This window comes from Schistocerca gregaria, chromosome 2 (genome assembly GCF_023897955.1).
Source record: "Schistocerca gregaria isolate iqSchGreg1 chromosome 2, iqSchGreg1.2, whole genome shotgun sequence".
Classification (NCBI taxonomy): domain Eukaryota; kingdom Metazoa; phylum Arthropoda; class Insecta; order Orthoptera; family Acrididae; genus Schistocerca; species Schistocerca gregaria.
This window is the reverse complement of record NC_064921.1, coordinates 205,224,196-205,250,154: the sequence shown is the minus strand read 5'-3', so window position 1 is coordinate 205,250,154 and position 25,959 is coordinate 205,224,196. Positions and strand designations below refer to the sequence as shown.

General features: G+C 42.7%; 1 protein-coding gene across 1 annotated transcript in view; it reads right to left on the bottom strand.

Annotated features, from left to right (window-relative positions):
* LOC126336697 (glutathione S-transferase-like) overlaps positions 1 to 25,959 on the bottom strand; it is a 336,946-nt gene that overhangs the window by 233,865 nt on the left and 77,122 nt on the right. The window lies entirely within an intron of this gene.

Here is a 25,959-nt window from a genome sequence, read left to right as displayed (position 1 = left end):
GGCCGTCTGACACAGCGAAAGAATAGTGACAAGAAAAAGATACCGGAAGCAATCATCATGCCTTGTCATTAGGTTCGTACGAGATACGGTTGCAACCCTTGGAACCACGCGAATGCGTTCGGCGCAGACATTCTCCCAGTTCTCATGGGTTGTTATAGGGTGAAAGCTGTTTGAGTGGCTCCCAATGGACGGATGCAACTATAGCCCGATTATAATTACTTAATAATTGACACTTCATGCGTTGGAGCTAGTTTCCTCCAATAAGAGCGCTCGACGACACGCGTGAACCGTTCGCCGTTCCCGAACTGCTGCAATTAATCAGTTCACTTCCGCTTTCTTGTCCGGCTTCTTTCCTTGACGTGTTTGAATTCCGAAACATGGGTCTTGCACTTCTATTTGTATCTCATCACAGTCATGAGAACTACACCAAAAACAACGCTCACACACAACGACGCTAATGAAATACACACGTTTCATACATGGCACCAACCAAATACTACTGGTTCTAGGCGTGCAGTCCGGAACCGTGCGACTGCTACGGTCGCAGGTTCGAATCCTGCCTCGGGCATCGATGTGTGTGATGTCCTTAGGTTAGTTAGGTTTAAGTAGTTCTAAGTTCTAGGGGACTGATGACCACAGCAGTTGAGTCCCATAGTGCTCAGAGCCATTTAAGCCAAACACTACTGGATGCTTCCGCGCAAGACGCGATTCAACGTCACATGTTCAGTTATCATAATCACACAGATCGAGTTACATTGGTTAAGCTTCGCACCACATTCGGTGAAGCCGAATTTCTCAATACGACTGGAGCACCACATTATAAATACAGTGTAACCGTTTAAACAAGGTTTACAGCGCAGAGCAGTGTTTAGCGTGTGAACATGATGTGTAAACGTCTTAGGTTCGAATATCGACAAATGCAGCGAAATTTTCTTTATTTCTAAATTTAATCAAATTAGTTTGGTTTCTATGTTTATTGTTGATTGATTTAAATGTAATTTTTTTTTAAATCTAATACTTTGCCGCGTCATTTTCATCATCGTATTGACTTTTTGGTTTGTTCTTATTTTTCTTCCTATAATTCGTTTTTCGTTTGGAATCTACCTGTGTCGCCTGTAATTTGCAACCAAGTGCCAACGACGCCTGCTCATCGGTTCGTAATGCGGCAGCTCATATAGCCAATGTGAGAATAGTTTCAGGTGAACAATGGAGCGAGAAATTAGAGTTTCCTTTTAGCCCTGAATTTGCTCGTAGAGGTTACCTTTAAGAGCCGTGAACAGAGTGATTGTAGTTCTGGCGCAGATTGTTGACCGTTGTTTCCTCTGATACACTGCACTTCAATAGGTTGAGGTTAGCTTCGGACATGAGTTTACGTTCAGGGCTACAAAACGCGTCGTCTGTCGCAGTTTCATCTGGTCATTGTCGACCTAGCATCTCGCGTTTCCGACATAACTCGCACAGGCCACTTCGACCGTTGCTCCGCGTTACACATTACCAGCATTTCTGAAGTGACCTGCGGTGACCTACAATCGATCGGTTGCCAGCAGCCTATGTGGCAACATTACAGCGGCAAGTGACAGACGTCGGCTATCAAGTAATTTTGATTGGATTATAATTTCGACTGACCAGAGGAAATCCTTCTTACTGAATCCAGTGTCTAATAACCCTGCTCCAAAGAGATCAACAAACACATGCGCATAGCTTTTTGTATTCAGTCACATAGCATTCTCGTTCAAGAGCCTTTTAAAGGGCCGGTCGCGGTGGTCTCGCCGTTCTAGGCGCTCAGTCCGGAAACGCGCGACTGCTACGGTCGCAGGTTCGAATCCTGCCTCGGGCATGGATGTGTGTGATGTCATTAGGTTAGTTCGGTTTAAGTAGTTCTAAGTTCTAGGGGACTGATGACCACAGATGTTAAGTCGCATAGTGCTCAGAGTCATTTCCCGAAAAGGAAAAGGATCTCATTACCCTCTATTCACTACCAAAATGAATAAATTTTACCTCTACTGTACAAGGATCCAGTCACAAGAGTCGATAACCTGGAGGAGGGGGGGGGGGGGGAAGGGGGGGAGGATCACATACTATAATACTATACTCACTGCTATCAATAACATGCACACATTAACTTGGCTCAGTTTGTAAGGCAGAAATATACATGCTATGCTTTCACACATATATTACTGAAATTAAGGTGCTTACCGGTTCCGTAATCTGTGGACACAATCAAGGCACTCCCTGCCAACTATACCAGCGATAATTTTTCTTCAAATTACATAATTTGCAGCATTTGTAATGTTTGGGAATTTACTGCATTGTAGTTAACTAACATCGATACTTACTATATGCAATGTATTGCCAATCAGCAACAAAATTCGTGTTACCAAATCTGATGAGACAAGCATATCAAATTTGTCGCCAAATGTATATAATCAAAACATGTAAAAGAAAACAGGATGTTAAGGAAAGCGGTGTTATAAACAATCAAGAACTTCTGCAGTTAACATTTTGTATCACTGCTTCTCCAAGGAGTGCCGATCACAAGTGGAAAGCAGAAACGTTTGACTCAATTTAATTCATCATAATCGACATTTTTGGAAAGCGTTCAACTGTCATTCATTATTTAAATAATGAAAAACTGTACCATTTACGAGTTTCTTCATGATTAGCACGATACATTTAGAAAATTTATCATATAAAATATTTACATTAATATTTTGTTTGTTGTGCCGCCGCTTTTGATTTTAGTCGTCTTTTTGAGGTTACAAGGTACTGTGCCTCCATTATGTACAAAGCCACCTACAGGCAAATCACTACTCATACAGCTTGTGAAATTCCACACTGTGCGCGTGTTTTTCTGCGTAATGGAGGAGGTACAGTACTGAGTACGGTACCTGCGGTATCGGCCGTTATCCCATCGCTGCTCTTTTCAAATACGATCGCTGTCAGTTACGCCGCCGCGTTTCCTACAGCCGCCACTGCGGCACGAGAGCCCTGATACGAACGATTACGCCGCTCTAACCGATATGCAAGGATGCTCTCTCCAAAGCTCCGGCGGCGAGTGTACTTAAATCCGAACACTCATGGACTGAGCCCATTTTGTGTGTTTGCCAGTTGAATAACATTTTCAGGCTTTCGTAGTGGCCGGGACTCTACATTTTCTGAACAGGCATTGAAGAGAGACAGATTTATAAATCTTTTGTATCTGTACATATTTCTACATTCAAAGCTGCTGTTACCAACTGCCACTGCCATGACAGCAACAAAGTTATGTATTATTTTTTACTATTTGATATCAGACATAAATAAATTCATACTGAATTTTCTGTTCATGGACGGCATCTGGTCCTCGCTTCTGTATCCACTAAAGAACAACACAACATACTACATTTGTACCTTATAGCCCGGAAAAGATGACACAGTACAGCGCAAGAGAGGCACGACACAAATATAACATCACACAAAATACCTATGTTAATATTTGCACTTGACAATGAGAATAAATTCTCGAAACGCGTAGTTCTAAGCATAAAAAGATCCTGAGCGGGTCCACTGGTTCATTATTTAAATCAGAACCATTTGAGAAATATTAAGAGAGCAAAGGTGTCAATTAGCGCCGTAGGTGGTCAAGAACCTATACACGCGAAATATGCGTTCGAGTACACGAAAAGGCATCTGACCGTCGAAATTAAAGCGAAGCTGTGCATGCGTATTAGAGACAGTTTGAAAACGGTTTCACTTGTTTGTGGTACCTCTACTCGAACGAACCTAGTGAAACCAGTTTCAAACTCGACTGGAACCGCTGCTGTCAGTGAATGCAGGCCCCTGTCAGTTTCCGACCGAACACTACACGCAGTGGGCATGTGTAGCCGGATACCTCGCAAGAGACCATTGCTCACGGAGGCATGTGAAGGCCCACGTGTTCAGTACATCAAACAACACAGAAACTAGGCAATAATTGAATGGTTACGTGTAGCGTGGTCCAGCGACTCGCGACTGTGCCTCTTTCTGAATGACGTGTCGAGCGCACAGGCGATCCAGTGAGGTGCTTAGCCCACACGTAGTGGACGTTTTAGTTCTGGCCAGAGGTGGTTTCACGATGTTTTGGAGGTGTTTTTCGTACCGCTTCATGGATACACTTATTCAGGTTATCGTAGACGTGAATCATTGAAAGCCGTCTGTTAGAAAGCGTCAGTCAAGTGCGAAGAACCTCTACGTACTGTTTGCGTCTGTTGGGGAAGTCACATTTTCGGTTGCATAGTATTTATTACAGAACATCTGTACGCTATGTCTGGAGGAGGAGTCCTGCTGATCAATGAGGTGACTCAGCAGTTAATATTTGAGTTAGCTTGGCTAAACGGACAGTCAGACAAAAAAAATCACTTCTGTTCTACTGACCGCTGGGGATAATCGTATACTTCTTTCCGTGTGGTTGGACGCCCCGTGTAGCCATTGTGGTTCTTTTTTTTTTTGTTAAGTTCAGACGCCTCTGTCTTGTGTACTGCCAGGTGGTTGTTTCTAAGCTGCAATATTCAGGAATTCAAGGTGAAAGTGTTGCTTGCTAGAGTGCTTTGGGTTAGTATTCTATTACATGATTTTCAGCTCTACGAATGTGTCTTGTTTGTGACCAAGGTTAGATCTCTTTGTTCCGATGGAGGCTTTGTTTCATGTACTAGCATTAAAATCAACCTTCCGTGAAGCAGTCTATGGATGTAGATCATGGTCCGTCTTACTTACCCACTTATCTAATATTGTCACAGGGATCTGACATTATACGCGGTTCCTTTTCCTTCTGTTTTTGTTTACCATGGGGTGTAATATTTCTGCTTTTCAGCCATCACATTCAGGTGAAGAAGCTCTTCCTAGAGCAGCTGAGAGAAAGCAATGAGTAGATGACGTCATGTGGTGTGAGGTACCGATGACAGATCGTTTGTTCGGTATGGGTATCTTGAGAAGGACCGCCTAAATTGTTGTCCTTCGCGACTGGCTGCTGCGTTCGGAGGTTGCGTACCAACATGGTAATCTTCTGTTATTAATACTAGAAAAATTAAGCAGTGACTTTATTTGCCTTTCATATTAAAGCATCTCTAGATACCAGGCTATCATTCCATTATTTCAAAAGTGTTAATTATCAGTATCATAGTAAACTGTTGCTAAACGGAAAGACAGACCAAAAACTTCGGAGATCTTTGGATGGCGCCTAACTTGAATGGCGGGCGAAGTGATTCGGGTGTAAGATCACAGCTGGTTCGGCAGTGTCGGAGTAGAATATAATGTGCAGTTTCTCGTATTCTGGTAATAAAAAGCGAGCGGCATCCGGCGTAAACAAAATAATTGGTAGTTTAATTATTTATAAAATATCAGTATCTCGCTAAGAGTTTATTACAGCCTCGAGATAAGGAATTCACGACTTACGTGCCGTTTTCTGCACAGGCGACAACGACTACAGAGGATTACAGATTGGCGAACATTAATGAGAGCTTACGCATTCCACTCTGATCGGTGGAAGCAAATAGACACCTCGCTTGTACTACTATCTTAGTATAAATTTAGATCAATGACACCCCATCTGTGGTAACACAGGAGGTATGAAGGAGAGAAATTTTTGAGGGAAGAGGTTTATTATACGCTCGCATATATCTCACCCCCTCTCTTTTTCAACTTGCCTTAGTCGCTCCTTGGAGGATATAAGTAACTTTGTTACTGAATTTTCGTGGTTGTATATTAAATAATAACCGAAAGTTACTTCAAGTTACCTATAACTGTTTTTGATCTATATGTCACTTACAAAGTATTGCGTGTTTCATGGATCCTTTGCCTGAGTACGTAGCCGATCCGAGGACAAATCACCAAGTCCGTTCTGCGTTCAGTAGAACAGCTGTAATCATAAACTGCCGTCGGAAGGTAAAAATTATTTCTTTACATGTATATTACATCAAATATGAAGTAGGTTTGAGCTGCTGAGAACTTCGAGACACCAGCTGCCATCCTGCATATGCTAAGAATGACTTTTCATGCATTATGCAGACAGGTTATACAAAGTGTAGTCTACATCTGCATCGCATGCGTTCTCTCACACTTCCAGATTGTGTTACAATGATAAAATGTCTTGGTCATACTTCTTGATTACTTTAACACATGTGCAAGATCCCCTTATATTTTCCGTTGCACCAGGAAAAGCCCTCTGCTACCGAGAATTTTTATCAATAGAAGAGAGAACGCTTTGTTGTTCATTCACGACAGAAAATTTCGTTAAGAAGGGGAATATCTTTAGGGCCTAAATACCAACGTCATAGCAGTTACTTATTCAGTTCAAGTTTAAATTGGAAGTAGGAGTTTCTCCCATGACATTTCTCCCAACAACCTCAGCGATTATGTGTTGCGCATTGTTCGGTACATTCATGATGAGTACTCTGTGGGTACTCTAGCCTCTCAGGATGGCGACAGTCGTAGTGGTTTGACGAACACTTAGGCCCCCTTATCGCACCGCGTCGGGTCCACTAAATCGCCAGATCTTAACCACGCAGAAAATAGCTGGGACTATCCGGAACAGCGTGTGAATCGTAGTACAAATATTAGTGCAATCTGATAATTCTACAGGTTGAAATTACCAACGAGAGCCTCCAGCTCGATATGGGGTACCTGAATAAACTTGTGGACTCTCTCTTCCTCTCAGAACTGAGACCATGATCAATGCTGCAGGCAGTGTCACACGGTATTAGCGTGATGGCTCCTAGACGTGACTTATAATTTGTCTAGTGGCGTATTTCTTCCTTAATGACTATGGGACAGAAAAGCAGGTGAAATCGCTTAAGAGAGGGAAGGTCATTGGACCTGACCGGATACCAGTACCATTCCACTCCTCTTCTAGCAGGAATTACCACATGTCTTTGAAGGAACTAGGTCTTCTTCACGAACAAAAAGAACCACAGATCATTCTCGTTTTCAACAATGGTCATCGATTAGACTCTAGCGTCTGTCAGTTGTAGAATGCTCACGCGTTATGACATTTCTGGAGACCGAAAATCTACGCTGTAGGAACCAACGTGGGTTCCAAAAACAACGATCGTGTGAAGCCCGCGAGACTCAGAAAGCAGTGTATACAGACGCCCAGATAGATGCAGCGTACCTTGATTTCCGGAAGGCGCTCAGTACAGTTTCGCACTGCCGCCTAATGAAGAAAATACGAGCATATTGAATATCAGGCCAAAAGTGTGATTGGACTGAAGAGTTTCTAACAGAACACAGAATGTCATTCTCAACGGAGAAGAGTCTTCAGGCGTAAAAGTAACTTCGAGCGTGCACACAGGAGTGTTACAGGACCATCACTTTTCACAATATGTATAAATGACCTAGTAGATACGTCGGAAGTTTCATGAGGCTTTTCGCGGATTATACTTTTGTAGACAGAGAACTCACAACGCTAGAAAACTGTAGTGAAATGCGGGAAGATCTCCAGAGGATCGATGCTTGGTTCAAGGAGAGGGAACAGACCCTCAACACAAATAAATGTAACGTATTGTGAATACGTAGAAAGAAGGAGCTTTCATTGCTTGATTACAAAACTGGAGAACAATCACTGGAAGCCGTTACTTCCATAAAATATCTAGGAGTGTGTATAGGGAGCGATTTGAAGTTGAATGACCATATCATATTAACAGCGAGTAAGGCAGATGCCAGACAGACTCATTTGAAGAGTCATCAGGAAATGTAGTCTGTCAACAACCTATGCTTCAATACTGCTCCTCAGTATCGTATAAAAGAAACTAAACTCCGCCCGAATAGGCCATGAAGGCCGCCATGTCATCCTCAACCCGCAGGAGTCGTTGGATGGATGTGGATATGGAAGGGCAAGGGATCAGCATGTGGTCTCCTGGCCGTATGTTAGTTTACGAGACCGGAGCCACTACTTCTCAGTCAACTAGCTTCTCACTTTGTCTCACAAGGGCTGAGTGCAGCCCGCTTGTCAAGAGCGCTCGGCAGACCGGACGGTCACCCATCCAAGTGCTAACCCAGCCCGACAGCGCTTAACATCGGTGATGTGACGGGAACTGGTGCTACCACTGCGGCATGTATCAGATACGTACCAGATAGTAGGACTGATATAGGAGATAAGATCCAAAGAAGAGCAGCACGTTTCGTTACAGGCTCCTTAGTGAGAGCGAAAGCGTCATGGAAGTGCTCAGCCAACTCGAGTGGTAAACTTTGGAAGAGAGGCGTTCGAATCCTCCCTCGGGCATGGACGTGTGTAATGTCCTCATGTTAGGTTGAAGTAGTTGTAAGTCTAGGGGACTGATGGTCTCAGATGTTAAGTCCCATAGTGCTTCGAGCCATTTGAACCATTTGAGAGGCGTTCTGCACCACGGTATGGTCTATTGTTAACGTTCCGAGAGCATCGTGCCCACAGGAGTAAGCCATTATATTGTTGCTTCCCATGTACACACAGTGAAAGTACCATCAGCGTAAGACTAGAGAGATTCTAGCCCCCTCCATGAATCTTACGCGACTGGGAAAGGAAAAGGGTACAAAAAGTACACTCCGCCACACACCGCCAGGTGGCTTTCGGAGTAAATATACAGATGCAGATGTAGAAGTAGTCCTGTCGTTCTCCGCGTGCCAAAAGTTCTCGTTTTGTGACCGTTGGCTCTTCTCTTCACCCCAACGTTTTCTGGATATTCAGCTTCAGCACCGTGCTTTGCAATTCTGAAGTGAAGTAAAGCTGCACTGTACTGCGGCAGACTAACTCTTGATACGCCGCCTCGCACTGGATCGCCAGCGTCAGTCAGTGGCTATTCCTGTCTCACTTTCAGGGTCGCCGCGCGAGAATTCTATAGGCGATCCAGCGGCCGGCGATGAGTCACGTTGCGCTGCTTCCTGCGTAAGAGGTCGCACGCAAGGTTCGAGAATTTGCGTAACATCCAACCAATGCTATAATGACTTATTTTATAAACTTCGCAGCTTCTGATTCGAGTCATACATGTGCACAACTTTAACATACTAAGAAGTTTCTTTTCAGCTTGGATATCACCACAGAATGAAAGCTACGTTCCAGAACAATCTAACATCTACAGCTACACTCCGCAAGCCATTTTATGGTGTTTGGCGAAGGGTACTAACACTGAAGCGCCGCAGAAACTGGTATAGGCATACATATTCAAATACAGAGATATGTAAACAGGCCGAATACGGCGCTACGGTCGGCAACACCTATATAAGACAACAAGTGTCTGGTGCAGTTGTTGATCGGTTACTGCTGCTACAGTGGCAGGCTATCAAGATTTTAGTGACTTTGAAAGTGGTGTTATAGTCGGCGTACGAGTGATGTGACACAGCATCTCCGAGGTAGCAATGAAGTTGGCATTTTCCCGTACGATTCGGCGGTACGTCCACCCGGCCTGCCGCATGCCCACTATACGCCCTCGCTCGAAGTCCGTCAACTGCACATACGGTTCACGTCCACGCTGTCGCGGCATGCTACCAGTGTTAAAGACTGCGATGGAGCTCCGTATGCCACGGCAAACTGGCTGACACTGACGGCGGCGGTGCACAAATGCTGCGCAGCTAGCGCCATTCGACGGCCAACACCGCGGTTCCTGGTGTGTCCGCTGTGCCGTGCGTGTGATCATTGCTTGTACAGCCCTCTCGCAGTGTCCGGAGCAAGTATGGTGGGTCTGACACACCGGTGTCAATGTGTTCCTTTTTCCATTTCCAGGAGTGTATATCGGAATTTTTCATGGCAGAGGTCTATTGAAACTGCGGTTTATTGTTCGGCTATGTTACTGCTCCCGCATTACCGGAATTCCAGAACTGTCATGTGAATATAGAATCCACGGATTCATAAGGGCGTACTCTACGCCTAGCAGGATCTCAACAGCTCCACGCTACTGGTGCCCGAGACTATTGGTGAATACTGCCGCTCGGCCGTGAAGGGTCGTGCAGGTACGTCACGCTATCGGGAGACTGGCTTACAGAAGAAACAGCGTCCACAGTGTCCACCCCGACAGTGCTACGATGTCTAGAGCAGCTCCGAGCGACAGCAAGACGTCCATCGTTGCGGCTTCCCTTGACGCAGCAACAGAGCCGAGGCGCGCCAGTGGTGGGACACTGGACATAGGAGTGGCTGCAAGTAGTATTTCCACACGCGTATGGGTCTGCGTGCACAACCACAATGGACATATCCTTCAGTGGAGGCTTCGAGGGCAGAAAATGTTATCAGACTGGACTCGTCTCAGCCATCCCGACCTATCATCTGGTGTCATGGTATGGGAAGCTGTTGCACACACAACACTATCACCTCTTGTTCACTTAGCAAGTAATTTGCACAGTGGACCTTACATTTTTGACACGGTAAGGCCGGTGTCTGTACTTTACCTGTGAGGTCTCAGAGACACCTTTCAACAAGATAACGCTAGACCACTCGGTACCCCTGCTGTCCTGACCTACCTCTATACCGAGAGTGCTCCACTGTTGTCCTAACCAGTACGCTCTCCATATCTCTCACTCGGTGAAAATGTCTGGTCATGGGTTGCCGACAGGGCAGCTCACTACCACTCGCCAGCTGCTATGGTTGAGGAGCTACGGCAAAGAGTTGAAGCAGCGTAGAATGACATACGTATAACTGTTACCAAGTTCAATTCGACTCGATGGCTAGCCTAGTTAGAGCCGTTCCTGCTGTAAGAGGTCGATTTTGAGTGCACTAAATATCGCGTCTTGTATAGCTTCATATTGTAAGTAGGCTCTTTAGGTTTTTATGTTGGTAACGCCATGTAGCGCGCTATATGAAAATAGCTGACTGTGCTGTGTGCAGTCTGTGGCTGGTTTGCATTGTTGGAATTTGCTATTGTAGCGTTGGGCAGCTGGATGTGAACAGCGCGTAGCGTTGCGCACTTGGAGGTGAGCCGCCAGCAGTGGTGGATGTGGGGAGAGAAATGGCGGAGTTTTGAGAGCGGAAGATCTGGACGTGTGTCCATCAGAGACAGTAAATTTGTAAGACTGGATGTCATGAACTGCTATATATATTATAACTTTTGAACACTATTAAGATAAATACATTGTTTGTTCTCTATCAAAATCTTTCATTTGCTAACTATGCCTATCAGTAGTTAGTGCCTTCAGTAGTTAGAATCTTTTATTCAGCTGGCAGTAGTGGCGCTCGCTGTATTGCAGTAGTTCGAGTAACGAAGATTTTTGTGAGGTAAGTGATTCATGAAAGGTATAGGTTATTGTTAGTCAGGGCCATTCTTTTGTAGGGATTTTTGAAAGTCAAATTGCTTTGCGCAAAAAATATTGTGTGTCAGTTTAGTGTTGATCAGAATAAGTAAAGAGAGTAATGTCTGAGTACATTCAGTTTTGCTCAGCTGTTTGAAAATCAAATAATGTTGCGGTTTATCAACACACTCATTCATTAATTTTTCTAAGGGGACGTTTCATATGTCGACCCTTATCCGAGGATACCTCACTGGAATCTTCTGATTTTTTCTTGTAGTTTGTGTAAATGTGTAGCTATAGTTTATTGCTAGCGCATAATTATAGAGAGAATTTCCTTTGTAGTTGTAGTTTTTCATTTGTTGTACAGTAAAACAGTTGTGGCATGCGTGTAGATTTGCAGCAAGTATTTCGCAGCTGCGATTGCAATTAACGATATATTATTTTCAGTGCTATGTTAATGTATTCTCTTTTTTTGCTCTTCAAATTGTGCTTTTCTGTGTTGTCGTGTGAAATATTGTGACAATAATGGCGTGTGAAAAACGTAATACTAGGCTCCAAAGTAAACTGAGAAATGACAGTGAAGACGAAAGCAGTGCGTTAGCGCCGCCGAGTAATGAATTAACTAATGTTCAAAGTAGTAATTTGCCAAGTCTTACAACAGCAGCGCAGAAGGAAGATTCAGCTTCTCCCAGCTCTATTACACGACATGGTTCAAACTCAATGAAGTGCTGATATTGGTGCCTTTGCCGCCTTAAAAGCATTCTCAACTAACATAACTCGTCACGTCCAATCTCAAAGACAACTAACCCTCATGTCTGCTACAGGAAATATTTAAAGCAAACCTGATTTGCATCCTCCTAGTGGTTCTACTACCACCACTCTTCAGCGACTGGCACGAAATTTGAATAGACATCATCTTTCAAATGTAGAAACACGCGTACCAACTTTCGCTTGAGTTGCACAACTCCTTCTTCGTGTAGCGAAGAACTCTTTTTTTCTCGTTCTGTTACATATAAGTAAAAGGCAAATTTATAACATATTGACTGAGGTTACTATTGGTCTCCAGAATTTAAACTGAATAGAATGCTTCAGAAAGAAACGCTGTTTAATAGATTTCGCATTCATTGTTATGCAAAACTTAGGAAATATGAGCACAACACCTATTTCATTCTTTGGTTATGTGAAGGCCTTTGATACAGTAGAGTACAGATGGGTTAAAAAATCGTGTAAAATGAAAGGTACCCGAGAATCCTTGTAGCCTTCAGCCCGAGGACTGGTTTGATGCAGTGCTCCACGCTTATCTGTGCTGAGCCAGTCTCTTCATCAGAGTATACCACTGCAACGTACTGCAGTCAAGTCGTGATCTTCCTCTGCAAAATTTGCTCTCTACACCACCCTCCGTTACAAAATTGGGGATTCTCCAATGCCTCACTAAGTGTCCCGGCAACCGACCCTTCTTTATTTAAGTTGTCTTAAATTTGTTTTCTCCTGATTCCGTCTCAGAACCTGCTCAATAGTTAACCAGTCCACCCGTCTGATCTTCTGCATTCTTATGTAGTGCCATATTTCAAAAGCTCCTATTCTCGTCTTGTCCTTGTTTTTACTTCCGTTCAAGATTACAAAAAAATGTCTCTGAGCACTATGGGACTTAACTTCTAAGGTCATGAGTCCCCTAGAACTTATAACTACTTAAACCTAACTAACCTAAGGACATCACACACATCCATGCCCGAGGCAGTCGCGCGGTTCCAGACTGTAGCGCTTTTTTTTTTTTTTTTTTTACTCTCATTTTGTTCGCTTTTGTTCGTTGCTTATGCTCGGGGCGGACGTCGTAAGACATCCGTTTTAGTTCGTTGTTGATCGATTAGCTCAGTTTTTTATTACAGAGGGCTGCTAACCCTCTGACCAAACACGCTGAGCTACCGTGCCGGCAAAACTGTTTTATAGGATAATAAGTTATGGTTCAAATGGCTCTGAGCACTATGGGACTTAACATCTTACGTCATCAGTCCCCTAGAACTTAGAACTACTTAAACCTAACTCACCTAAGGACATCACACAACACCCAGCCATCACGAGGCAGAGAATATACCTGACCCCGCCGGGAATCGAACCCGGGAACCCTGGCGTGTGAAGCGAGAACGCTACCGCACGACAACGAGATGCGGACGCGCCTTTAACCGCTTGGCCACCCCGGCCAGCTCAAGATTACACTTCACACAAACTTTTCAGGAAAGACTTCCGAGAACGTAAATTTGTATTCGATGTTAACAAGTTTCTCCTTTTCAGAACACTTTCCTTGCTGTTGTCATCAGTCTGCGATTTAAATCCTTCTACTTCGGCTATCGTCAGTCAGTTTGCTGCCCTATTAGCAAAACTCATCGACTATCGTTCCCGACTCTATCAACATCGCCTGGTATGATTCGACTACATTCAGTTACCCTTGTTTTACTTTCGTTGATGTTAACCTTTCAAGATACTTACGATAATGCAGTGCCTGTGCTCTGGTTACGAAATAGCCTGTTCCATTAGACATGCATGCATGTTCAAAGAAACTTTGCATCGTAATCAGAATAACACAGGCACTGCAATATCGTATTTATCTGCTGATACCGGGTAAGCGACTTTCAAGTACATCTGACCTGTACGGGAATATACTATACATAATGGATGTACGATTACAGGTCGTAGACGCGTGTTTGGCGACATGTGGAAGTTTGTGTTTGGCCGTGAGTCGTGCACGGATGAACTTTAATTTCCTTCAAAGAAAAAGTCCTTATTTTACTTTACTGTTTACTAAATGTACGGACTGAGTAACATGAGGTATAGCCTACCATCCTGTTTCATTCCGTTCTCAACTACTATTTTCTTTTCATGTTCTTAGATTCTGATAACTGCGGGATGCCTTCTGAACAAGTTGTAAGTAATCCTTGACTCCATGCTACCTTCAGAATGTCTAATAGTGTATTCGAGGCAATAGTGTCGAACCCTTTCTCAAAATCTTCAAGCGCCGGAAATGCAAATTTGACTTTTCTCAGTCTATCTTCTAAGATAAGTAGTAGGGTCTAATTCAAACTGATTTTCGACGAGCTCATTTTTTCCACTGGTCTCTAGCTCTCTCTCTCTCTCTCTCTCTCTCTCTCTCTTTTTCTTTTCTAAGTCTTCTGACTTAACTGTTGCGGTGGGTCACGAATTCTTTCCTGGGCCAAGCTCTTCATCTCAGAATAGCACCTGCACCCAACCAACGTCCAATTTACTTGCTATGTGCATTCCAATCTCCGTTTTTCCTGCAATTTTTGCAATCTACAACTAACTCAAGTAGCATGAAAGTATTCCCTTCGTGTATTAACAAATGTCCTAGCATTCAGTCCCTTCTTTTTGTCAGTGTTTTCCGCATGCTCATCTTCTCTTCGATTCTGCGGAGAACCCATTATTTGTTCTTGTCAGTCCATTCTTCTTAAGCAGCACCATCTCAAATGTTTAGTCTCTTCTTTTCCATTTTCCCACAGTTATGATTCACTCCCGTAGAAATCTCTGTTTCAAAAGTACATTCTCAGAAATATGTTCCACAAATTAAGGCCGATATCTGACAGTAGCGGGCTTCTTTTGGGCAAGAATTCCCTCTCTGTCTGTGCTAGTCCGCTGTTTACGTTTTCTTTGCTTCATCCGGCTTGTGTTATTTTGCTTCTAAGGTAGCAGAATTCCTTCCCTTCATCCACATCGTGGCCCCTAACTTTGATATTAAGTTTGTCACTGGAAGCATTCCTGCTAGCCCTCATTACTTTCGTCTTTCTTCGGTATACTGTCACTCCATATTCTATATTCATTAGACTGTTCATTCTATTGAACATGTGCTGTAATTCTTCTTCACTTTCACTGAGGACAGCAATGTCATCAGTGACTCTTACGATGGTTATCTTTTCACCTTGAAATTTAATCCTATTTCTGAGATTGCCTTTTATTTTCACCATTACGTCTTCGACGTATATGTCGGTCAGTAAGGGCAAAATCCTGTTACAATCCTATATTATGCCTTTTCTAATCCAATCAGTTCACTCTTGGTCTTCCATTCTAATTTTCCCTCTTGTTTCTTGCTCATACTGCAAGCAGGGTGTTCCTGGAGGAATGTCAATAATCAGGGATGTAACAGGAACTATCGTTCGAACCAAAAATTCTAGTAAACCTGGGCTCTAAAATGCACACGTTAGGGGCTATTAGCACTTCTTCATCTTCGATACCTAGCAGCAAATCTCTTCTACCGCAGATTATTTGCTTTCCGTATTTTGGGAGGAGGCAATACGGACCATAATAAGAAAAAATATCTAGGGAACATGGGCTCTGAAATGCATTAATTAAGAGCAATGAACACATTTTTTAGAAGAGATGTGGTTCACAGTAGTCAAGATGAAGCAATGCTCGTAACTCTTAAGGCATGCACTTTACAACACATGTTTACTAGTTTTTTTTATTGTGCTTACTACCGCCGCTCAAAATACGGAAAGCAAAGAGTCTGCATTACAAAAGATTTGTTTCACAGTATTGAATATGAAAAAGTGCTCATATCTTTGAAGGTAAGCATTTAGAGACGGCATTTCCTAGATTTTTTTGCTTCGATTGATCGTTCCTGCCATATCCCCGATTACTGACAGTTCCTCTTGGGATACTATATATTACCCGCCTTTCTCTATATCTTACGGATATTTTCCTGAGAATGTAGTGCAACTTGCACCATTTTACACTGTCGAACGCTTTTTCTAGATCTACAAATGGTATGAATGTGTTTTGGTTTGTCTTAAGCCATGCTTCCATTATATGCACGTCGTGAAAACTGCCTTATGGTTTCCTTTATATATCTTCTCAGGATACCAAGCCACTGTTGCCTTGCTGTGAATGAAACTTAACAGTTCATCGTAAAATGTTGTCCACCAGTCTACATCTGCATCCATACTCCGCAAGCCACCTGACAGTGTGTGGCGGAGGGTACCTTGAGTACCTCTACCAGTTCTCCCTTCTATTCCAGTCCCGTATTGTTCGTGGAAAGAAAGATTGTCGGTATGCCTCTGTGTGGGCTCTAATCTCTCTGATTTTATCCTCATGGTCTCTTCGCGAGATATACATAGGAGGGAGCAATATACTGCTTGACTCCTCAGTAAAGGTATGTTCTCGAAACTTCAACAAAAGCCCGTACCGAAATACTGAGCATCTCTCTATCAGAGTCTACCACTGGAATTTTACTATCATCTCCGTATGGCTTTCGCGATTACTAAATGATCCTGTAACGAAGAGCGCTGCTCTCCGTTGGATCTTCTCTATCTCTTCTATCAACCCTATCTGGTACGGATCCCACACTGCTGATCAGTATTCAAGCAGTGGGCGAACAAGCGTACTGTAACCTACTTCCATTGTTTTCGGATTGCATTTCCTTAGGATTCTTCCAATGAATCTCAGTCTGGCATCTGCTTTACCGACGATTAATTTTATATGGTCATTCCATTTTAAATCACTCCTAATGCGTACTCCCAGATAATTTATGGAATTAACTGCTTCCTGTTGATTACCTGCTATATTGTAGCTAAATGATAAAGGATCTTTCTTTTTAATCATTCGCAGCACACTTGTCTACATTGAGATTCAATTGCCACTCCCTGCACCATGTGTCAATTCGTTTCAGATCCTCCTGCATTTCAGTACAATTTTCCATTGTTACAACCTCTCGATATACTACAGCATCATCCACAAAAACTTCCGATGTTATCCATAAGGTCATTTATATATATTGTGAATAGCAACGATCCTACGACACTCCCCTGCGGCACACATGAAATCACTCTTACTTCGGAAGACTTCTCTCAGTTGAGAATGACATGTTGCGTTCTGTTATCTAGGAACTCTTCAATCCAATCACACAATTGGTCTGATAGCCCATATCCTCTTACTTTGCTCATTAAACGACTGTGGGGAACTGTATCAAACGCCTTGCGGAAGTCGAGATACACGGCATGTACCTGGGAACCCGTGTCTATCGCCCTCTGAGTCTCATGGACGAATAGCGCGAGCTGGGTTTCACACGATCGTCTTTTTCGAAGAGAAATCTGGGAAGTACAAGATCAGCTGACACAGGTAATACAAGAATTACGTATTTCAGAGGACACTCGCGCTCCAATACGGGAAGAGGGACATAGAAATACGGAACAGCCGCAAAATAATAACACAGGCCACTTCGGAAATTATGAAAGAAATTGGCAAGGCGCATTGAATTTTGAGATGGAACCGCCGAAACTAAGTAACAATGAGCGATGTGCGACTCGGCGACACGATGATTTTGACTATAAGCTGTTCATTACTACACGAAGATTCAAAACATTTAAGAATTCTGGCAACGACATTCATCCACGAGCATGGCTTCATCAATTCTCTCACTGTTTTCCTCCCAACTGGTCATTGCAGCTCAGATTAGAATTTATGTGTGCTTACTTAGAGAATGAACCAGCTGTAAGAATGCGATCCCTCGTTCACGATTGTCACAGTGGAGGAGAATTTTATCATGCCTTCCTCTCAGCATATTGGTCTCAAGTTCCTCAAGACTCAAGACCTAGAAAACATAGCACCATAATGTTGAAACACTTCGAACAATCTAAATTTTCCAGTCTTGTGAAATATTTTGAAGACATGTTGCACAAGAATCAGTACCTGTCAAACACATATAGCCCCTCAGAACTCATCCGCATTTCCTTAATCAAATTACCTGAACATTTACGACATATTATTTTGGCAGGACGTAGCAAAGATGACATTGAAGCTTTTCAGGGACTCTTAAAAGAATTGGAAATTGACACTGACAATCGCGGGACGCGAAAACAGGGACACAACAAATACAGGTCACATCCGTCACAATTCCTTGAGGAAAGAAGTAGTAACTGGACACGACAAGGGTATTCTTACAACGTAAATGGTGACCAAAACAGACACCACCCGTATGACAACCACTGGCAGAGTAATAGTTACAGAGAAGGATCGCATTTCCGTAGTAATGAATATAACAGAGACAATCATAGAAACAGACAATATGGCAACCAAAACTATTATTATCACTGGAGACAGAATAACTTCAGTCGCAACAGTCCACCGCGCAGTGATAATTCAGGGATAAAATATCCACCACTAAGTAAACTACCGACAAAATGACAGACCTGAATTCCATCAGAACTGGCGAGCTTCAAACAGGGCATTGCCTTCTCGTCAAGGTGAATTTGTAGAAATTAGGTCTCCTAATCCCAATAACGACGCGCGCCAACAAAGAGACAGACAAACACTCGCACCGCAGGAGGCCAAGTGTGCCGGCTGACTCAGAGAAAAATAACATAGACGCTAACATTGAGAAAAATTCCAGTATTCCTTACCGACGTATACAACGTGATAATTGCTTTGAAGTTTAAACTCTGTCCGCTAGGAAGAGTAAAGGGTTGCACCACATTTCACATGTGAAACCATTTATTGAGAGATAATCTGCCTTTTAACTTTGTCTTTGCCATAAAGCTTTTTACTTCACATTTCTGGTATGCTTTGTCAGACTTAAGAAATTGTTAACATGCAACAATGTTTGAAGTTAAATATCCACTCTAGAACCCAGGGAACATATTTAGACTGTATTTACGAGTGCATTGTTATAGTGAACAGACGACACAGTGTTATTGTGTGTGTACACTCTTCCTTGTTAGGGGCATGTTTACGTAACGACTATAAGGCTCACATACTTAGAACATGTACCGGTACTTCTAATGAGATGTTAATGCTACATTTTGGTTTACTTGAAAATACATTCTGGATTTAAAGTACTTTCTGTGAGATACCAGATGACAGAGTGGTTAGTTTATGTGACAGCTACACGATTTTATCACGACGCAAGTAATGAGTGACAATTTACAATGTTGCTTTTGCGGTGTTTCTGTTTTATATCTGCACAGTTTTTCTGTATTATTCTGGAAAGGAAAACATGTTTTAGTAGTAACTTGTGTGGTATAGCTACAATGAGACAGCCTTTTCCTTAGCACAACAATACATTACATTATAGTACTTTCTTGATCACGGTAAGGTACGTAATAACTACGATATCTATACGCAAAGCATTTCACTTTTGTTTATCATGAAGTAAGTACATTGACTTCTGCAGAACTTAGCTTTCGGACGACGATAACTACGACACTTCCACAGAGATTATTTTACAACAAGACGCACAGTTTAGCGCTACAGTACACGTATTTGAATGATTAATTTTTTACTTGTTTTTAAAGATATGTGTATTACAAAGAGAGTTTTCCATGATACATTTCATTCCATTTCTGTAATCTGTAACACCTGAGGGTATAATTACATTAATACTCAGGGGGGTACACGCTCACTTTGTGTACCATGTGTATGGCAAGCACAAGGAGCCCTAGCTAATATGATATTTGCTTATACAACTTTACACATCGGTACCATATTTTTCTAACACAGAATTACACAGCTATCTGATCATTTAACTGAGAGAGACAAATATTTATTTTACTACATCAGTGACAGATGTTTACGTAACTACACCGTTGGATAACTTCAAACTTATGAAATTGTATTTTGTCTGTACTTTGTGAATTGTTCATATTTTGTCAGGACCATTGTGATACTATGAGAGCTTTGAATGGAGTATTTGGTATGGGATCATGATTTTTAAAGTACGTTTGAGGTAGATGACACTGTTGAAATGAGCAGAGAATTTTTTTTAGGTTTTAAAATATTCAGAAAGCTACGACGATTTTGAGATGTGATTGATCTGTTATGATGTTATTACTACGACGACGATGTCTATTATGGTGTTGAGGTATGTTTATGATCAATGAGATGATGCTAAATGAGGAATGTGATTATGCTATGTATTTATTATTATGAAATATTGAAGAAGTGTCGACGAATATGTATATGTGTAATAAGGCAAGGAATAATGAGTAGTGGTTAGAGACTCTGGTTTGTGAAAAAGGATGCTGGAAACCGAGAATCGTACTTTTAAGAGTTATGAAATGTGCGTATTTGCGTGAATGTATCACTACGCTGGAGAAAATTTGTTGGACACTGTTATACTCGTATTTACAGGATTTTGTTTCTACAGATTTGTAACGCAGATTCTCAACCTGTGGAATTTTTTTTATATGAGACTGCCACTGTAGCGGGAACTGCTGCCGTAAATATTTCAGTAAGAAAGGTTAAGTGACCTTGACGTAATGCGTTTTGGGCGCCTATCTGAGAAGTAGTCGTGTGACAAATGAAAGCCATTATGTGGAGAAAAAAAGAGGCCATTATCCTCGCACGATCGACTTTTTCGAAACCCATGCTGATTCCTACATGGTAGATTTCTAGTCTCCACAAAAGTCAATATACTCGAACATAATACATGTTCCAAAATTCTACAACTGATCGACGTTAGAGATATAGGTCCATAGTTCTGTACATCTGTTAGACGTCCGCCGGCCGCAGTGGTCTAGCGGTTCTAGGCGTGCAGTCCGGAACCGCGCGACTGCTACGGTCGCAGGTTCGAATCCTGCCTCGGGCATGGATGTGTGTGATGTCCTTAGGTTAGTTAGGTTTAAGTAGTTCTAAGTTCTAGGGGACTGGTGACCGCAGATGTTAAGTCCCATAGTGCTCAGAGCCATTTGAACCATTTTTGTTAGACGTTCCTTCTTGAAAGCGGGGATGACCTGTGCCCTTTTCCAATCCTTTGGAACGCTACGCTCTTCTAGAGACCTACGGTACACCGCTGCAAGAAGGGGGGGGGGGGGGGCAAGTTCCTTCGTGTACTCTGTGTAAAATCGAACTGGTATGTTTGGATAGGATTTTTTTGGTGGAAACAAATGTTGAGATAAGACGAAAGATCTATGGAATGACGTTTTGGGTTGGACTGCAGTACCAAATGTTACACTGAAAACAAACCCTGTCCTTTCCTCTTGTGTTATTCCGCTATGTGTTTATGTATCCTTGTGTATGTGTCTGTTTCCTGTCTTTATGTGTTTAGCTAATAAGATTTATGTTGTAGAATTTTTCAAACACGAAGTTATTTTCTTTGTAAAGATGTTTGGACATTAATTTATTCTGTTCTGTTTTAATGCTCATGTGTGAAATTAATGTTTCGAAAACTATTCTCATTATTTTATATATTCAATTATGTCATAATTCCTGTAACACTGATGTATGTGTTTATTTCTATTCTTTTGTAAAGCCTGTACTACTACAAATTTATCTATATTGTTATGTTCTTTAATAATGTATTTTGTACCTTTGTTATTGTATTCGTATGTTATAAAACTGTAATTGACACCAGTTCAACGAATTAAGTAACTTGTAAGTTACATTTCACTGCACACGTTTCTGTTTATCATAGTATATGGACAATATTTGAGAAGTAGGGACTGATAGTGTTTTCATGTGTGTTAATAATTCAGCAAGGGACTGGATAACAGCATTGCTGGTTCTAAGAACATTTAAAAAAAATTTTGTGCGTGCACAAGTGGTGGTTCATGGACTTGCTATATTGTCCGCAAGACTCTTCGATGGTGATTTTGCACATGCACAGTCACAGCAGATGGCTGCTGGCCATCTCTAAAAGGACTGCAGTGGGTCTGCACCTTTGATGACCAACCAATACCATTATTTCTACAAGGACTACAGTGGGTCTACACCTTTGATGACTCACCAATACCATTATTTCTACAAGGACTGCAGTAGGTCTGCTCTGTGATGTCCTACCTACCAATATTCTTCAAAACTTCGACTGACTCTGCTGTGGATTTGCTCTGTTGTGGCCCATTACCTGTCTGCATGTCAAGAGTCAGCACTGTCTTTCCATTGGAAGGACAACACTACTTCTTCAAGACTGCATGGAATTCTACTACTTCTGTGTGAATTCTCTTTTACTGCTCAGACTTTGAGAAAAACACTGCAATTTTACTGTGATGAACGATCAGGACTGTTTTTATGCACTGTGAGAAAATTTTAGCTTTTGACCAACATTCTCTCGATAAGGGTGTGCATTTCATTTCTTTGTTATTGTAATTATGAAAATTTTTCAAATCTGTATTGGCCACTGCCCAAAACAATTTATAAAATTTTTTGTGGGGAGCTTGGGGGCTATGTAAGTAGGCTGTATAGGTTTTTTGTGTTGGTAACGCCACGTAGCGCTCTGTATGAAAATCACTGGCTGCGCCGTGTGCAGTCTGTGGCTAGTTTGCATTGTTGTCTGCCATTGTGGTGTTGGGCAGCTGGATGTTAACAGCACGTAGCGTTGCGCAGTAGGAGGTGAGCTGCCAGCAGTGGTGGATGTGGGGAGAGAAATGGCGGAGTTTTGAAATTTGTAAGACTGGATGTCATGAACTGCTATATATATTATGACTTTTGATAATATTAAGGTAAATACATTGTTTGTTCTCTATTAAAATCTTTCATTTGCTAACTATCCATATCAGTAGTTAGTGCCTTCCGTAGTTTGAATCTTTTATTTAGCTGGCAGTAGTGGCGCTCGCTGTATTGCAGTAATTCGAGTAACCAAGATTTTTGTGAGGTAAGCGATTTGTGAAACGTATAGGTTAATGTTAGTCAGGGCCATTTTTGTATGTATTTTTGAAAGTCAGATTGCGTTGCGCTAAAAATATTGTGTGTCAGTTTAAGAACAGTCTTGTATAATATTTCTAAGGGGACGTTTCAAACTGTCCATTTCGCTTTGATATTACACTCTTCATTTACCAAGCATTGTCAGAAGATTCTAACGGTAGACGCTTCTTGTAGTATTTGAACTGGGCCCGAAAGAAGGTAGTACAGAAAGGGGAGAAATGCGTTAAAAGCTAGTCTCCTATAAAAACATTTAATTCTTTGACTAGACTAAACTGATCTTTCTTAAAATATAATTTTTTTGCAAAATAATGAAGTGTCAGTTACTGGTACAAATTTAATGAAAATATTGCTGACGCCACATTGGTTCTGAAAGGAAGACTTATTCAGACTTCGTCAACGTATTGTTTCACTTAGCTGCCAGACGGATTTACATGAAAGTTCCAGGACGAAAAACGTAAGGAACGTTAGCTGTCGTCAGAAATCAACCACTTAACACTCAGTTCATGTTTGTCATGGTGCCATGTGAGTTCTGATTAGTAAAAAAAAAAAAAAAAAAAAAAAAAAAAAAAAAAGCCACAAGCAAATAAGCAGTGGCTCACTCGTCAGCAGTGATCAGTTCTCGTCCCGTCGGAATCTGGGGACTTGTGGGCAGGCTGCCGGTGAGGATTTAGAATGGTTCAAATGGCTCTGAGCACTGTGGGACTTACCATCTGAGGTCATCAGTCCCTTGACTTGGACTATTTAAACCTAACTAACCTAAGGACATCACACACATCTATGCCCGAGGCAGGATTCGAACCTGCGACCGTAGCAGCAGCGTGGTTCTGGACAGAAGCGCCTAGAACCGCTCGGCCACAGTGTGCTGAGGATTGATTTGGTGATAGTAGTTGGTGGAGAAAGATGTATTTGTGGATGCAGAACCCTGCATGTGTGTATGCGAATTTAAGTGTATCAGATTTAATCATAATGCAGGTGTACCCTGGAGACCTAATGCTGAATTAATGTACACAAGCGAATTGATTAACGCTACGAAATGTGTGGCCCTAGCAATTAATCTTAAGCTGGGGAATTTACGTATTAGCATTAAAGAAATATTACATGTGATAATAATAACAAAATCTGAAGGTACTCTTCAGTTTATTACAAATGAAAGCATGAAAATGGAAACACATGTGAATCAATCTTCAAATGATCAAAGTTACGAACATTAGAATTGACCATAAGGTTTAGAAAAATGGAATTATGACTTGGCTAATAAACATGCATTTGACTCCATGAAATTTATCTCTACCTTCGTACATATGGATTACAGTGGTTGTTTGACAGTAGATCCTGTAATGAATTTGAGCTACGAACTTGCGATTGTCCAAACATACCAGAGCTTTTAGCTACGTTCATCATCATGCAATACACGCTGAGTGGTGACCACACCATGGCAGTCCCAAAATTCACTCATCATCACCTTGGTGAATAGAGAGAGAGAGAGAGAGAGAGAGAGAAATACTTGCTGGTAACCGGTCAGTGATAATAGTCTGATGCCCAGTAGTTGCGTATGTAACAGCAATGCCATGAACCCTCGGTTACAGACATACTTGTCAACTCGTTAGCTCGCTATCCTTTCTAAGCTGGTATACCTCACTTGTACCGACAACAGACAAAGTGCCGAGTTTTCAGTACAATGAACAGCGGGGGAGACTGGCGTATCGAGTCTCCGAATGGGGCCGGCGAGTTCGGTGATGACGTCATAGGGCCCGCTGGTGAATGTAAGACTCCCTAGAGAGTACTGCGTAACTTGGGTGCAGTAGTTACGCAGAGCTTAAGAGAGTGTCAGATGATAACCAGGAATGACGAATGATGTTAAACGTTCCAAGACTGATAAATGCAAAAATAAGTTCGGTCGTCAACTGAGCGGCAAAGACACTGTCGTTTCTGCGCTGTTGCGGTTTCGAGTTGCGGGTCATTTACGGCGGCCATTGAGATAGCGCTCTAGCCTTGCACCCGCGCGCTGTGACTGGCCCGCTCGGAGCCCTCGCCACTGCTGCTACTTTGCATGGAGAGCGGGGCGTCTGCGGCGCGCTGAAGGTTCCAGAAGGTCACGCCGGTTGACTGCTCGCCCAGATACAGACGCTATCGGCCGCTAACGCGGTTGACGAGCGCAACGAGCTAATTCTGCGGCTCGGCGCGACGCGGCGATCTCGCCACCCGCCAAGGCCGTCTCGGCGCTGCTAACAGCCCTCCCGCTGTCTCGCATCCGCCGTGCTTGGTCACCCATCGCGAGTGCATGGGAACTTAGCACCGCTGCTAACGTCTGCAGTGGGACACTTGCCAGCAATCACTGCAGCACGCAGGGGACGGTTAGAGGCTGCTGTCGGGTTGGAGCGTAAGAGTACGGGATCGAGAGGAGCCCGCGATAAAATACGGGCCTCGCACCAAACTTATGACGTCACATTAGTCGGCTTGTTCTCCACATTTCGCGACGCTCGGCTCCTGCAGGGCCCACGGCAAATCAATACGTCATTGAAAAGGTATCCATAAATACCTTAACTTTGTCTTGTGCTATCGAGAGTTTGCATGCATTTAAACTTGCAGAATGAGATTTCCACTCTGCAGCGGAGTGTGGGTTGATAGGGGACGGTTTGAGGTTGCTATCGGGTTGGAGCGTTAGATTACGGGATCGAGCGAGGTCCACGAGAAATACGGGTCTCGCACCAAACTTGTGACGTAACGTTAGTCGGCTTGTCCTCCACATTTAGCAACGCTCGGTTCCGTGCAGGGCCCAGTATGTCATTGAACAGGTATCCATAAAGATTTTAACTTTGTCGTGTGGTATCGAGAGTTTGCATGCATTTTAACGCGCATAATGAGATTTTCACTCTGCAGCGGAGTGTGCGCTGATATGAAACTTCCTGGCAGATTAAAACTGTGTGCCCGACCTAGACTTGAACTCGGGACCTTTGCCTTTCGCAGGTAAGTGCTCTGCCATCTGAGCTACCCAAGCACGACTCACGCCCCGTCCTCACAGCTTTACTTCTGCCAGTATCTCGTCTCCTAACTTCCAAACTTTACAGAAGCTCTCCTGCGAACCTTGCAGAACTAGCACTCCTGGAAGAAAGGATATTGCGG